This window comes from Bombina bombina, chromosome 1 (genome assembly GCF_027579735.1).
Source record: "Bombina bombina isolate aBomBom1 chromosome 1, aBomBom1.pri, whole genome shotgun sequence".
NCBI lineage: Eukaryota > Metazoa > Chordata > Amphibia > Anura > Bombinatoridae > Bombina > Bombina bombina.
Window position 1 is genome coordinate 1,360,372,234 of NC_069499.1, and position 14,317 is coordinate 1,360,386,550.

Genomic DNA, 14,317 nt, shown 5'->3' on the forward strand with positions numbered 1-14,317 from the left:
TGCAGGAGGAATGTGAGTAAGGTTGGCAGAGTTTTGTTTCCTGAGTCTGTGGGACGGAACACATGAATGTGCACGGCTAGGCAGTTTTTGGGGACCAGGATTAGGGGACATGTCACCAGCAATTAGTAAAAGCAAGAGGGAGAGTGACATGAGATGAGATAAAGATTTGCAGTAATGAGACTGTTTTTGATATGAGGTGCAGGGGGAAGAGAAAGTGTTTAGGAATAGGTAAAGTTCATGAGTACAAAAGTAAGGTGAGTTTAAGAGAGATGGGCTAATGAACAGTGCAGGTGGAGAGGGAGAAGGAGTAATTGAATAATGTAGTTTGTTATAGACAAGAGGCAGCAAAAAGGAATATGAAGATAGTGAGCATTTTTACAAAAGTAGGAACCAATTAGACACATAAGGCACAGTATTACAGCAACAGTTGCATAAGGAAACAATTAGGTACATAAAACATAATATTACAAAAGTACTTGCCTTTTATCTTGCCCCATCCTTGTTCAATTCTTGTATAATTCTGTTCATAATGCCTCACTTATAAAATGTTCACTTAAAAAAATGTGAACTTATGCTGTTGTCGCAAGGCACAGCCCAAGTTAATATTAAATATATAGGCAGGGAAGTCAGCTGTGTCCACTAAATTACTTGATTGATAAATCAAAGACAAATGAAGGGCCAATTGTAAAGTTAGATTCTGGTCTGGTCAGGGTGAGATGAGTTAAGGAAACAGACAGTAAAATTTGGAAGAGGTTGAAACTATGACAGCTATAAATTTTAGAATAATAGCAAGTATTGATAAGGATTGAATATCGCATGGCAATTAAAAAAACATTAGAAGTAAGACATTGTACAACAAATGCAGGACTAAATTAACAACCTAAAATCATTTGTTCAATATACGTATACACATACCAAAAGAGAGTTACAGGAGAGGAAACAACACCAGAGTGCAGTGAATAGTGTGCAGATTGACAGGAACTCTATTCACGTACCTGAAAGCAGAAGAGAGGGAATAGGGTTAACTTGATGTAGTGTGCATTATGTCCACGGTTACAGGGGGCAAGGGTGCCTTCCTACTGCAGGATAAAAAGAACAAATCTAAGGGACAAGGATCTAATTTTCGTTCTGAACATTCCCAACGTCAACAGTCCTCCTCTAAGCCTGAGCAAACCAAGAGCACTTGGAAGCCTGCTCAATCCTGGAATAAATCCAAGCAGAACAAGAAGCTCGCCCGAGAACAAGTCGGCATGAAGGAGCGACCCCTGATCCGACGCTGGATCGTGTAGGGGGCAGACTGTCGCAGTTTTCAGGTGCTTGGTTCAGGGACGTGCAGGATCCATGGGTCCTGGAGGTCATAGCTCAGGGATACAGGATAGGTTTCAAATCTCATCCACCCAAGGGCAGATTTCTCCTCTCAAGCCTGTCTACCAGACCAGAAAAGAGGGAAGCCTTTCTGGGGTGTGTGCAGGATCTGTCCTGATTAGGGGTCATTGTCCCAGTTCCTATTGCAGAAAGAGGTATGGGATACTATTCAAACCTGTTCGTGGTCCCAAAGAAGGAAGGAAATTTCTGACCGATTCTGGACCTAAAGTGCTTAAAGGGACAGTCAACACCAGTCTTTTTGTTGTTTAAAAAGAAAGATAATGCCTTTATTACCCATTCCCCAGTTTTGCAGAACCAACACTGTTATAGAAATACACTTTTTACCTCTGTGATTACCTTGTATCTATGCTTCTGCAAACTGCCCCCTTGTTTTATTTGTTTTGACACTTGCATTTTAGCCAATCAGTGCTCACTTCAGGGTATCTTCACCTGCATGAGCTCAATGCTATCTATATGAAACACATGAACTAATGCCCTCTAGTGCTCAAAATGCATTCAGATTAGAGGCATCTTCAAGGTCTATGAAATTAGCATATGAACCTCCTAGGTTTAGCTTTCAACTAAGAATACCAAGAGAACAAAGCAAAATTAGTGATAAAAAGTAAATTGGAAAGTTGTTTAAAATTGGGACTTGACTGTCCCTTTAAACAAGTTTCTAAATGTCCCTTCGTTCAAGATGGAGACAATAAGGTCCATCCTTCCTCTAGTCAGGAAGGACAGTTCATGGCCACTATAGATCTGAAGGACTCCTACCTTCACGTTCCAAACCACAGGGACCACTTCCAGGAACGCAAACCTTAGGAACTGGATTAGCACTTCCACTTCATTGCACCATGTGCGTTTGGGATAGTGATTAGACTGTAAGTAAGGAAGGGAATAATGCACACCTTATAAAACTTTATCCCAATGTTTTATAGAAATGAGCTGAGGTGAGGGTAGGTGGCGCAAATAAATGCTGATTCCCTGTAACGACGTGTTACTATCCTAATGTTGTTTGTAAATATCTTTATATTTTTGATTATGTAAGTATCGCTGTGAATTCTATTTAGCCTAAATGCTACGTTATAAATGCTACTAGTGTCGAGTTTTCTTTTTGTGTGACTATGTATTAATAATATACTCCTTACATAAAATAAATGCCAATATGCTGTTGATTATAAAACAAATTTATTCAGTCTTAAAATAAATATATGTATACACTTTACACAATATTGACACCGGTGTCAGAGGATACGTGGATTTTAAAAGAAATATAAAATACTTTAAAGTATTAAGTACATAGAATGATGATAAGTAAAATGATAAAAAGATATTAATACATTGGAGTTACTTTTTGCCACAGTGAGTTACAGTGTTATTGACATTCAGTCTACTTCTAATAGTCCGGGTTTTTAAAACGCTTTAACCTTACAGTTTAGGCCGGGTATACGTGATGGTTCACTATATTATATTAGTGCTGATAGTGCTGTATTAATTACGCTTTAAAGTACCTTTATGTGTATCCGTCTGATGACACTTTGTACGTTGGAGAATACTGCGGTTAAATATATGCCGCTGTTTGATTCCCTTTAGTGTATCCGTCTGATGACACTATTTACGTTGGAGAATACTGCGGTTAAATATATGCCGCTGTTTGATTCCCTTTAGTGACTGGGTTTGCTAGGTGAGTCGTGATGTTAGAACGTTCTAGCGGTTAAATATATGCCGCTGTGATGACTTGTTGCAGTCTAAGTTCAACCTGCAGTAAAAAAGGATGATGTTACTCTTCGTGGTGATTCACACTGACGTAAGAATGTTTCCTGCGGTTCCCGTGACCGCTTAATATGTTGTCGGTCAGTGACTCTTCGTGGTGATTCACACTGACGTGAGAATGTTTCCTGCGGTTCCCGTGACCGATTAATATGTTGTCGGTCGGTGACCGATTTAGCTCTTTAAAGGATGTTGGTTCCTGATACTTTGTCCGTGAGGTGTGAAATCCTTGCCGCTTCAGTTGTTTGTTCTTCTGCCTCCGTTTACTGCCGGTCAGTGACCGGTCCGGCTATGTTCTTTGATGTTTTGGATGGAAGCGCTGCTCTTGTGTCCTGCAAATCCGTGTGAGGGTGATCGGGTATCAACGCGTTTCGGCTTCAAAGCCTTTCTCAAGATACCTGATGAGTAGATTGGCCAGCTATTTATACCTGTTTCGGTTAACTGTTAAACTCCCAGTAAGATATTATTGTAATTTTCACTTCTAGTCAGTTGGTGAATTCGATGATTTTAACAATCATTAGGAATTGATTCTGGGTAAATTATCTTACATACATACTTTTCAGATATTTGTACTTTATCATTTGTGGATCTTCATTTCTTATTGTGCACGATATTGCAACTTGGCTATAAGGAGTATGTTATTAAACATATATCAAGATTGGATTTTGGGATATTTTTCATACAGACACGTTTTTCAGAGATTTATACTTTGTGGTATGTGAAAATTCATTTATTGTTGTGCACACTGAAGTGTGTTAATGCGTACCCTAGATATTTCTGGATATGCGCTAGTTTGTGTTGAGGCGTAAAAAATCATTATTGGCATAAACTTTGACTTTGGGTAAAATTTAAAGGTAAAATTATGGGTCAAATTTAAATACGATATTTAGTATTTTGAAAATTGATTTAGGATTGTAGTTATGGATCGACCAATTATTCTATGGTGTAGATTGTTATTTTATTAACTTATGCAGATTTTACAAATCATGAATTTGTGGTCAGAAGTTACAGCACCTAAAATTTCAAATATGTGACTTTTTATACTTAGTTGACGGACTCTAACATATATGTATCCCTAACTAAAAATGTTGTTCGATTGTGAAATTGGTACATCATTAACTCCAGGTTTGGAGCATTGGAACGTATAGCGATGAACTGGTTTGGAGTATTGGAACGTATAGCAATGAACTAGTACATCTTTGACTTTGCGTCTGGAATGTTTGGAAGTGTCTTTTATATTATTTCGTGTGTCTAATAAATTGTTAGACATCTTGAATATGATTATTCCTTGATGTGTTTAATATATGACTATTGCGTAATACGGATGTGATTAAAGTCCATAGATAATTTGGTTTGGGGTGTACTACAGGATGGCGTTTAAGTCCATTTCACTGTTTAGACCTTTTGGGTGTAGAGTACCCATTTCGAATATTAATTTGGCTTCTTGGTGTAAAAGTTTTTTCCCTAGATTGCCTCCTCTGCTGTCTGGTTTAATCTTTCTAATGCCCCAAAATAACATTTCATTTGGGTTTCCTTTATGGCATGTTTTGAAGTGTGCGTATAATTTTGTGTTATCTCTTTCTTTTTCAATACTTAGGATGTGTTCTCTCATCCTATCCTTCAACTTTCTACTTGTTTGGCCTAAGTATTGAAGTTTGCAAGTGCATTCTATTAGATATATGATATTGTTATCCGTGCATCTGATAATGTCATTTATTTTTACTTCTTTATTTGTCACAGTTGACCTGACTGATTTAGATTTGGTACTGTGTTTACAAGATTTACACTCATGGCATGGGAAAAAAACAGATATGGTTTCATTATTAAGGTCTCGTTGGGTAGTGTGGTTTTTTTGTTGTTTGTACTCGCTAGGTGCTAGGATATTTTTCAGACTGGTAGCTTTTCGAAATATAATATCTGGATGTTGTTTTAATCTTTTTCCAAGGATAGGGTCACTTTTTGCAAGATGCCAGTGTTTCTTTATAATGTTTTCTATCTGTTTGTGTTGGCTGGAATATGTGGTGATGAATGGAATGTGATAAGGGTCTCTATCCTCATGTTTCATCATGTTATTTTTATCTTTATCCTCCAGAAGGGCCTTTCTATCTATTGATCTGACTTGTTTTTTTGTGTCTACTAGAATTTTAGGATGATATCCCTTTTCAGCAAATCTCTTGTCTAAAATTTCAGCTTGTGTGTCGTAGTCAGTTACTTTGGTGCAATTCCTTCTTATTCTCGAGTACTGTCCTTTAGGTATATTATTCTTCCACTTTGCATGGTGGCAACTTTTATAGTCAATGTAGCTATTTGCATCTACTTTCTTAAAAAAAGTCGTTGTGGTGATTTCGTTATTTATTATGGCTATCTCTATGTCTAAGAAGCTGATTTTAGTTTTGTTATGTTCATGTGTAAACTTTAGACCGAAGTCGTTATTATTGAAGTCTAGTATGAACTCTTCTAATAGTTCCTCATCTCCTCTCCAAATGATGAATATGTCATCTATGAACCGTTTATAGAGCACGAGATTCGCACCCCACGGAGTGTTCGATAGAAATTGCTCCTCAAAATGTCCTACAAATAAATTAGCGTAACTGGGTGCGAATCTCGTGCCCATAGCTGTTCCTCTTTTTTGTATATAATGACTTCCGTTGAAAGAAAAATAGTTATTTCCGAGTATGAATTCCATACACTGCAATATAAATTCTTTTTGGGGTTTTTCCATTTCGCTGTCTTTCGTTAAAAAGGAATTTGTGGCTTCTAAGCCTTTTGAATGGTCTATGCATGTGTATAAGCTACTTACATCGCAAGTAACGAGAATGTAGTTTTCTTTCCAATTAATATGATCAATTAGATTCAGGAAATGCTTAGTGTCTCTTAAGTGAGAAGGTATGTTTTTGACATATTTTTGAAGAAAGAAGTCAGTGTATTGAGATAGGTTTGATGTCAGTGAATTTATTCCTGATATTATGGGCCGCCCTGGGGGGTTGATTAAATCCTTGTGGATTTTTGGTAGGAAATAAAAGACTGGGGTTCTGGGATGTTCTATTAAAATAAAATTGAGTTCTTGGTTGTTTATTATGCCTTTATCTTTTGCTGAAAGGATCATTTTTTCTAAATTCTTTCTCATTTGCTCAATAGGGTTACCTGTTAATTTATTGTATGTGGTTTTGTCCCCTAACAGTCTATCGGCTTCTTTAAGGTAATTTTCTGTGTCCATAATGACAACTCCCCCCCCCCCCTTTATCAGCCTGTTTTATAGTGATGTTTTTGTTCTCTTTCAGCTCTTTTAGAACCTCATTTTCTTTTTTACTTAAATTCCATTTAAGCTCCTTATTTTTTTCCAGTTTTTCAATATCCTCTTTTACCTTTTTCTCAAATGTTTCAATCATACTACCTTTTTCTTGAGTGGGGTTAAAAGTGGATTTTTGTTTGAAATTGGTGTGAATGTATTTTGATGTGTAGTTACTATTATTTTCCAGAGGATTTCTCAAAAAATACTTTTTTAAGGCTAATTTTCTTGTAAATTGATTCACATTAATCAGGGTTTCAAATTTGTTGATTTTACAGGACGGGGCAAATGATAGACCTTTGTTGAGTATTGTTTTTTGTTTGTCATTTAGTGTTAATTTACTCAAATTAAAGATACCTTTAGGTTCTATTTTGATTTCTTCGTTGCTTTTTTTGATTCTCCCTCCCCTTCCTCTGTTTCCTCTAATCTTCTTTTTCCTTTCGGTGGGTCGTGTGTTTGATTTGGGCCTTCTTCTAAAAAAGATCTATGGTTTATTGTTTTGGTGGATGTAGTGGGAGTTCTAGATTCTTCTTCCTGACTTAGTGCACTGTATCTGTTCTGGTGTTCTAAATTTCTTTCTGGTGGATGTGTGGTGGTGCTCTGTTTTTTGAAATTATCTTTTGTTTTCGGTGATTGTGGTCTCTTAAAATTTTCCTTTGGTGTTTCCCTATCTAGTTTTTCTTTATTTTGATTTCTCCAAGTGTGATTGTGGTTGTAATTATCATAATTTTGGTTTTCAAATCTTCTTTCCCCATGGTTTCTATAATTTTGAAAATGTGAATCCCTATTTTCATCTTGGTAGTGTTCATATCGGTTGAAATGTGAGTTTCTATTTTCACCTCTATAGTGTTCATTTCTATTGTAATAGTGCTCATTAGTATCTCTATAATTATTTCTGTGGTGGTGATTTCTATTTGAATTGTGGAAATTATTTGAATTTTGGTAATCGTGCTGTATATAGTTTCTGTATTCTTGTGTGTGTTCCTCTTCCGTGTTGTGTCTATTATCTTCCTTGTGTGAATGTCCTGTGTTACTTCTTCCTTGTTGTAATTCTCTATTACTATGCCTGTATTCATTATAGGTGTATCCGTTATGTCTGTAGTTGTCACGTCTGTAGTTTCTATTTCTATCATTGTCCCAGTTTCGGTATTGATTATAGTGGTAATTTGGTCTTTGGAATCTATTTATGTAATTTCCTTTGTTATGATTGTGGTATCTATGATAGTTATAGTTACTATCATTTCGTGTTTGATTTAAGGTCTTTCCTGTGTTTTCTTGCTCAACCTGCATGTTCCCTGTCTCAGGTTCATTATTGAATTTTTTATTGCTAAAAAGTAATCTGTAATTAGGTTGTGCTTCTTCATTGCTATGATCTGTTTGTCTTTTATAGTCCTCAATGTCTCTATTGAATTTTTTCCATTTTACTTCTATTATATCTTTGTTCAGTTCACCTAGTTTTTTAGCTATTTCTTGTTGCTTTGTGTTTAAAGAGTCTGTTAGATCTGTATGTTCCAATTTTTCTTTATAGTTTTGAATTTTGATACCTAATTCCTGTGAGGTTATTTCTCTTGATTTAATAATTACTGTTATAAGTTTAAGGGAAGCTGTTTCCAGAATGTCAAACCATTCTTTACTATGTTCTTCGTTTAGTTCGAACGTGCAGTCTTTTTTGAGTCGTAGTCCCCTAGGGACCATATTTTCTTTTATGTATTTATTTAAAAAAGCTAACTCCAATTTCTGTTTTATTTCCTTAAATAGAATATTTTCTAATTCGCTTATAGTGTCTTTCTCGTTTATATAATCTATTTTATTGAAATTTGAGTTCATGGGGTCAATTTTATTTGAAATGTCATCGAGAATGTTATTCCTAGTGTTAAATATGTCCATCCTTCAGATGTTGGTGAACCTTTCTTAACAGTCTAGGGATAAAATATGTATGTGCGTTTGGGATAGTGATTAGACTGTAAGTAAGGAGGGGAATAATGCACACCTTATAAAACTTTATCCCAATGTTTTATAGAAATGAGCTGAGGTGAGGGTAGGTGGCGCAAATAAATGCTGATTCCCTGTAACGACGTGTTACTATCCTAATGTTGTTTGTAAATATCTTTATATTTTTGATTATGTAAGTATCGCTGTGAATTCTATTTAGCCTAAATGCTACGTTATAAATGCTACTAGTATCGAGTTTTCTATTTGTGTGACTATGTATTAATAATATACTCCTTACATGAAATAAATGCCAATATGCTGTTGATTATAAAACAGATTTATTCAGTCTTAAAATAAATATATGTATACACTTTACACAATATTGACACCGGTGTCAGAGGATACGTGGATTTTAAAAGAAATATAAAATACTTTAAAGTATTAAGTACATAGAATGATGATAAGTAAAATGATAAAAAGATATTAATACATTGGAGTTACTTTTTGCCACAGTGAGTTACAGTGTTATTGACATTCAGTCTACTTCTAATAGTCCGGGTTTTTAAAACGCTTTAACCTTACAGTTTAGGCCGGGTATACGTGATGGTTCACTATATTATATTAGTGCTGATAGTGCTGTATTAATTACGCTTTAAAGTACCTTTAAGTGTATCCGTCTGATGACACTTTGTACGTTGGAGAATACTGCGGTTAAATATATGCCGCTGTTTGATTCCCTTTAGTGTATCCGTCTGATGACACTATTTACGTTGGAGAATACTGCGGTTAAATATATGCCGCTGTTTGATTCCCTTTAGTGACTGGGTTTGCTAGGTGAGTCGTGATGTTAGAACGTTCTAGCGGTTAAATATATGCCGCTGTGATGACTTGTTGCAGTCTAAGTTCAACCTGCAGTAAAAAAGGATGATGTTACTCTTCGTGGTGATTCACACTGACGTAAGAATGTTTCCTGCGGTTCCCGTGACCGCTTAATATGTTGTCGGTCAGTGACTCTTCGTGGTTTATGCCAATAATGATTTTTTACGCCTCAACACAAACTAGCGCATATCCAGAAATATCTAGGGTACGCATTAACACACTTCAGTGTGCACAACAATAAATGAATTTTCACATACCACAAAGTATAAATCTCTGAAAAACGTGTCTGTATGAAAAATATCCCAAAATCCAATCTTGATATATGTTTAATAACATACTCCTTATAGCCAAGTTGCAATATCGTGCACAATAAGAAATGAAGATCCACAAATGATAAAGTACAAATATCTGAAAAGTATGTATGTAAGATAATTTACCCAGAATCAATTCCTAATGATTGTTAAAATCATCAAATTCACCAACTGACTAGAAGTGAAAATTACAATAATATCTTACTGGGAGTTTAACAGTTAACCGAAACAGGTATAAATAGCTGGCCAATCTACTCATCAGGTATCTTGAGAAAGGCTTTGAAGCCGAAACGCGTTGATACCCGATCACCCTCACACGGATTTGCAGGACACAAGAGCAGCGATTCCATCCAAAACATCAAAGAACATAGCCGGACCGGTCACTGACCGGCAGTAAACGGAGGCAGAAGAACAAACAACTGAAGCGGCAAGGATTTCACACCTCACGGACAAAGTATCAGGAACCAACATCCTTTAAAGAGCTAAATCGGTCACCGACCGACAACATATTAAGCGGTCACGGGAACCGCAGGAAACATTCTCACGTCAGTGTGAATCACCACGAAGAGTCACTGACCGACAACATATTAAGCGGTCACGGGAACCGCAGGAAACATTCTTACGTCAGTGTGAATCACCACGAAGAGTAACATCATCCTTTTTTACTGCAGGTTGAACTTAGACTGCAACAAGTCATCACAGCGGCATATATTTAACCGCTAGAACGTTCTAACATCACGACTCACCTAGCAAACCCAGTCACTAAAGGGAATCAAACAGCGGCATATATTTAACCGCAGTATTCTCCAACGTAAATAGTGTCATCAGACGGATACACTAAAGGGAATCAAACAGCGGCATATATTTAACCGCAGTATTCTCCAACGTACAAAGTGTCATCAGACGGATACACTTAAAGGTACTTTAAAGCGTAATTAATACAGCACTATCAGCACTAATATAATATAGTGAACCATCACGTATACCCGGCCTAAACTGTAAGGTTAAAGCGTTTTAAAAACCCGGACTATTAAAAGTAGACTGAATGTCAATAACACTGTAACTCACTGTGGCAAAAAGTAACTCCAATGTATTAATATCTTTTTATCATTTTACTTATCATCATTCTATGTACTTAATACTTTAAAGTATTTTATATTTCTTTTAAAATCCACGTATCCTCTGACACCGGTGTCAATATTGTGTAAAGTGTATACATATATTTATTTTAAGACTGAATAAATTTGTTTTATAATCAACAGCATATTGGCATTTATTTCATGTAAGGAGTATATTATTAATACATAGTCACACAAATAGAAAACTCGACACTAGTAGCATTTATAACGTAGCATTTAGGCTAAATAGAATTCACAGCGATACTTACATAATCAAAAATATAAAGATATTTACAAACAACATTAGGATAGTAACACGTCGTTACAGGGAATCAGCATTTATTTGCGCCACCTACCCTCACCTCAGCTCATTTCTATAAAACATTGGGATAAAGTTTTATAAGGTGTGCATTATTCCCCTCCTTACTTACAGTCTAATCACTATCCCAAACGCACATACATATTTTATCCCTAGACTGTTAAGAAAGGTTCACCAACATCTGAAGGATGGACATATTTAACACTAGGAATAACATTCTCGATGACATTTCAAATAAAATTGACCCCATGAACTCAAATTTCAATAAAATAGATTATATAAACGAGAAAGACACTATAAGCGAATTAGAAAATATTCTATTTAAGGAAATAAAACAGAAATTGGAGTTAGCTTTTTTAAATAAATACATAAAAGAAAATATGGTCCCTAGGGGACTACGACTCAAAAAAGACTGCACGTTCGAACTAAACGAAGAACATAGTAAAGAATGGTTTGACATTCTGGAAACAGCTTCCCTTAAACTTATAACAGTAATTATTAAATCAAGAGAAATAACCTCACAGGAATTAGGTATCAAAATTCAAAACTATAAAGAAAAATTGGAACATACAGATCTAACAGACTCTTTAAACACAAAGCAACAAGAAATAGCTAAAAAACTAGGTGAACTGAACAAAGATATAATAGAAGTAAAATGGAAAAAATTCAATAGAGACATTGAGGACTATAAAAGACAAACAGATCATAGCAATGAAGAAGCACAACCTAATTACAGATTACTTTTTAGCAATAAAAAATTCAATAATGAACCTGAGACAGGGAACATGCAGGTTGAGCAAGAAAACACAGGAAAGACCTTAAATCAAACACGAAATGATAGTAACTATAACTATCATAGATACCACAATCATAACAAAGGAAATTACATAAATAGATTCCAAAGACCAAATTACAACTATAATCAATACCGAAACTGGGACAATGATAGAAATAGAAACTACAGACGTGACAACTACAGACATAACGGATACACCTATAATGAATACAGGCATAGTAATAGAGAATTACAACAAGGAAGAAGTAACACAGGACATTCACACAAGGAAGATAATAGACACAACACGGAAGAGGAACACACACAAGAATACAGAAACTATATACAGCACGATTACCAAAATTCAAATAATTTCCACAATTCAAATAGAAATCACCACCACAGAAATAATTATAGAGATACTAATGAGCACTATTACAATAGAAATGAACACTATAGAGGTGAAAATAGAAACTCACATTTCAACCGATATGAACACTACCAAGATGAAAATAGGGATTCACATTTTCAAAATTATAGAAACCATGGGGAAAGAAGATTTGAAAACCAAAATTATGATAATTACAACCACAATCACACTTGGAGAAATCAAAATAAAGAAAAACTAGATAGGGAAACACCAAAGGAAAATTTTAAGAGACCACAATCACCGAAAACAAAAGATAATTTCAAAAATTAGAGCACCACCACACATCCACCAGAAAGAAATTTAGAACACCAGAACAGATACAGTGCACTAAGTCAGGAAGAAGAATCTAGAACTCCCACTACATCCACCAAAACAATAAACCATAGATCTTTTTTAGAAGAAGGCCCAAATCAAACACACGACCCACCGAAAGGAAAAAGAAGATTAGAGGAAACAGAGGAAGGGGAGGGAGAATCAAAAAAAGCAACGAAGAAATCAAAATAGAACCTAAAGGTATCTTTAATTTGAGTAAATTAACACTAAATGACAAACAAAAAACAATACTCAACAAAGGTCTATCATTTGCCCCGTCCTGTAAAATCAACAAATTTGAAACCCTGATTAATGTGAATCAATTTACAAGAAAATTAGCCTTAAAAAAGTATTTTTTGAGAAATCCTCTGGAAAATAATAGTAACTACACATCAAAATACATTCACACCAATTTCAAACAAAAATCCACTTTTAACCCCACTCAAGAAAAAGGTAGTATGATTGAAACATTTGAGAAAAAGGTAAAAGAGGATATTGAAAAACTGGAAAAAAATAAGGAGCTTAAATGGAATTTAAGTAAAAAAGAAAATGAGGTTCTAAAAGAGCTGAAAGAGAACAAAAACATCACTATAAAACAGGCTGATAAAGGGGGGGGGGAGTTGTCATTATGGACACAGAAAATTACCTTAAAGAAGCCGATAGACTGTTAGGGGACAAAACCACATACAATAAATTAACAGGTAACCCTATTGAGCAAATGAGAAAGAATTTAGAAAAAATGATCCTTTCAGCAAAAGATAAAGGCATAATAAACAACCAAGAACTCAATTTTATTTTAATAGAACATCCCAGAACCCCAGTCTTTTATTTCCTACCAAAAATCCACAAGGATTTAATCAACCCCCCAGGGCGGCCCATAATATCAGGAATAAATTCACTGACATCAAACCTATCTCAATACACTGACTTCTTTCTTCAAAAATATGTCAAAAACATACCTTCTCACTTAAGAGACACTAAGCATTTCCTGAATCTAATTGATCATATTAATTGGAAAGAAAACTACATTCTCGTTACTTGCGATGTAAGTAGCTTATACACATGCATAGACCATTCAAAAGGCTTAGAAGCCACAAATTCCTTTTTAACGAAAGACAGCGAAATGGAAAAACCCCAAAAAGAATTTATATTGCAGTGTATGGAATTCATACTCAGAAATAACTATTTTTCTTTCAACGGAAGTCATTATATACAAAAAAGAGGAACAGCTATGGGCACGAGATTCGCACCCAGTTACGCTAATTTATTTGTAGGACATTTTGAGGAGCAATTTCTATCGAACACTCCGTGGGGTGCGAATCTCGTGCTCTATAAACGGTTCATAGATGACATATTCATCATTTGGAGAGGAGATGAGGAACTATTAGAAGAGTTCATACTAGACTTCAATAATAACGACTTCGGTCTAAAGTTTACACATGAACATAACAAAACTAAAATCAGCTTCTTAGACATAGAGATAGCCATAATAAATAACGAAATCACCACAACGACTTTTTTTAAGAAAGTAGATGCAAATAGCTACATTGACTATAAAAGTTGCCACCATGCAAAGTGGAAGAATAATATACCTAAAGGACAGTACTCGAGAATAAGAAGGAATTGCACCAAAGTAACTGAAATTTTAGACAAGAGATTTGCTGAAAAGGGATATCATCCTAAAATTCTAGTAGACACAAAAAAACAAGTCAGATCAATAGATAGAAAGGCCCTTCTGGAGGATAAAGATAAAAATAACATGATGAAACATGAGGATAGAGACCCTTATCACATTCCATTCATCACCACATATTCCA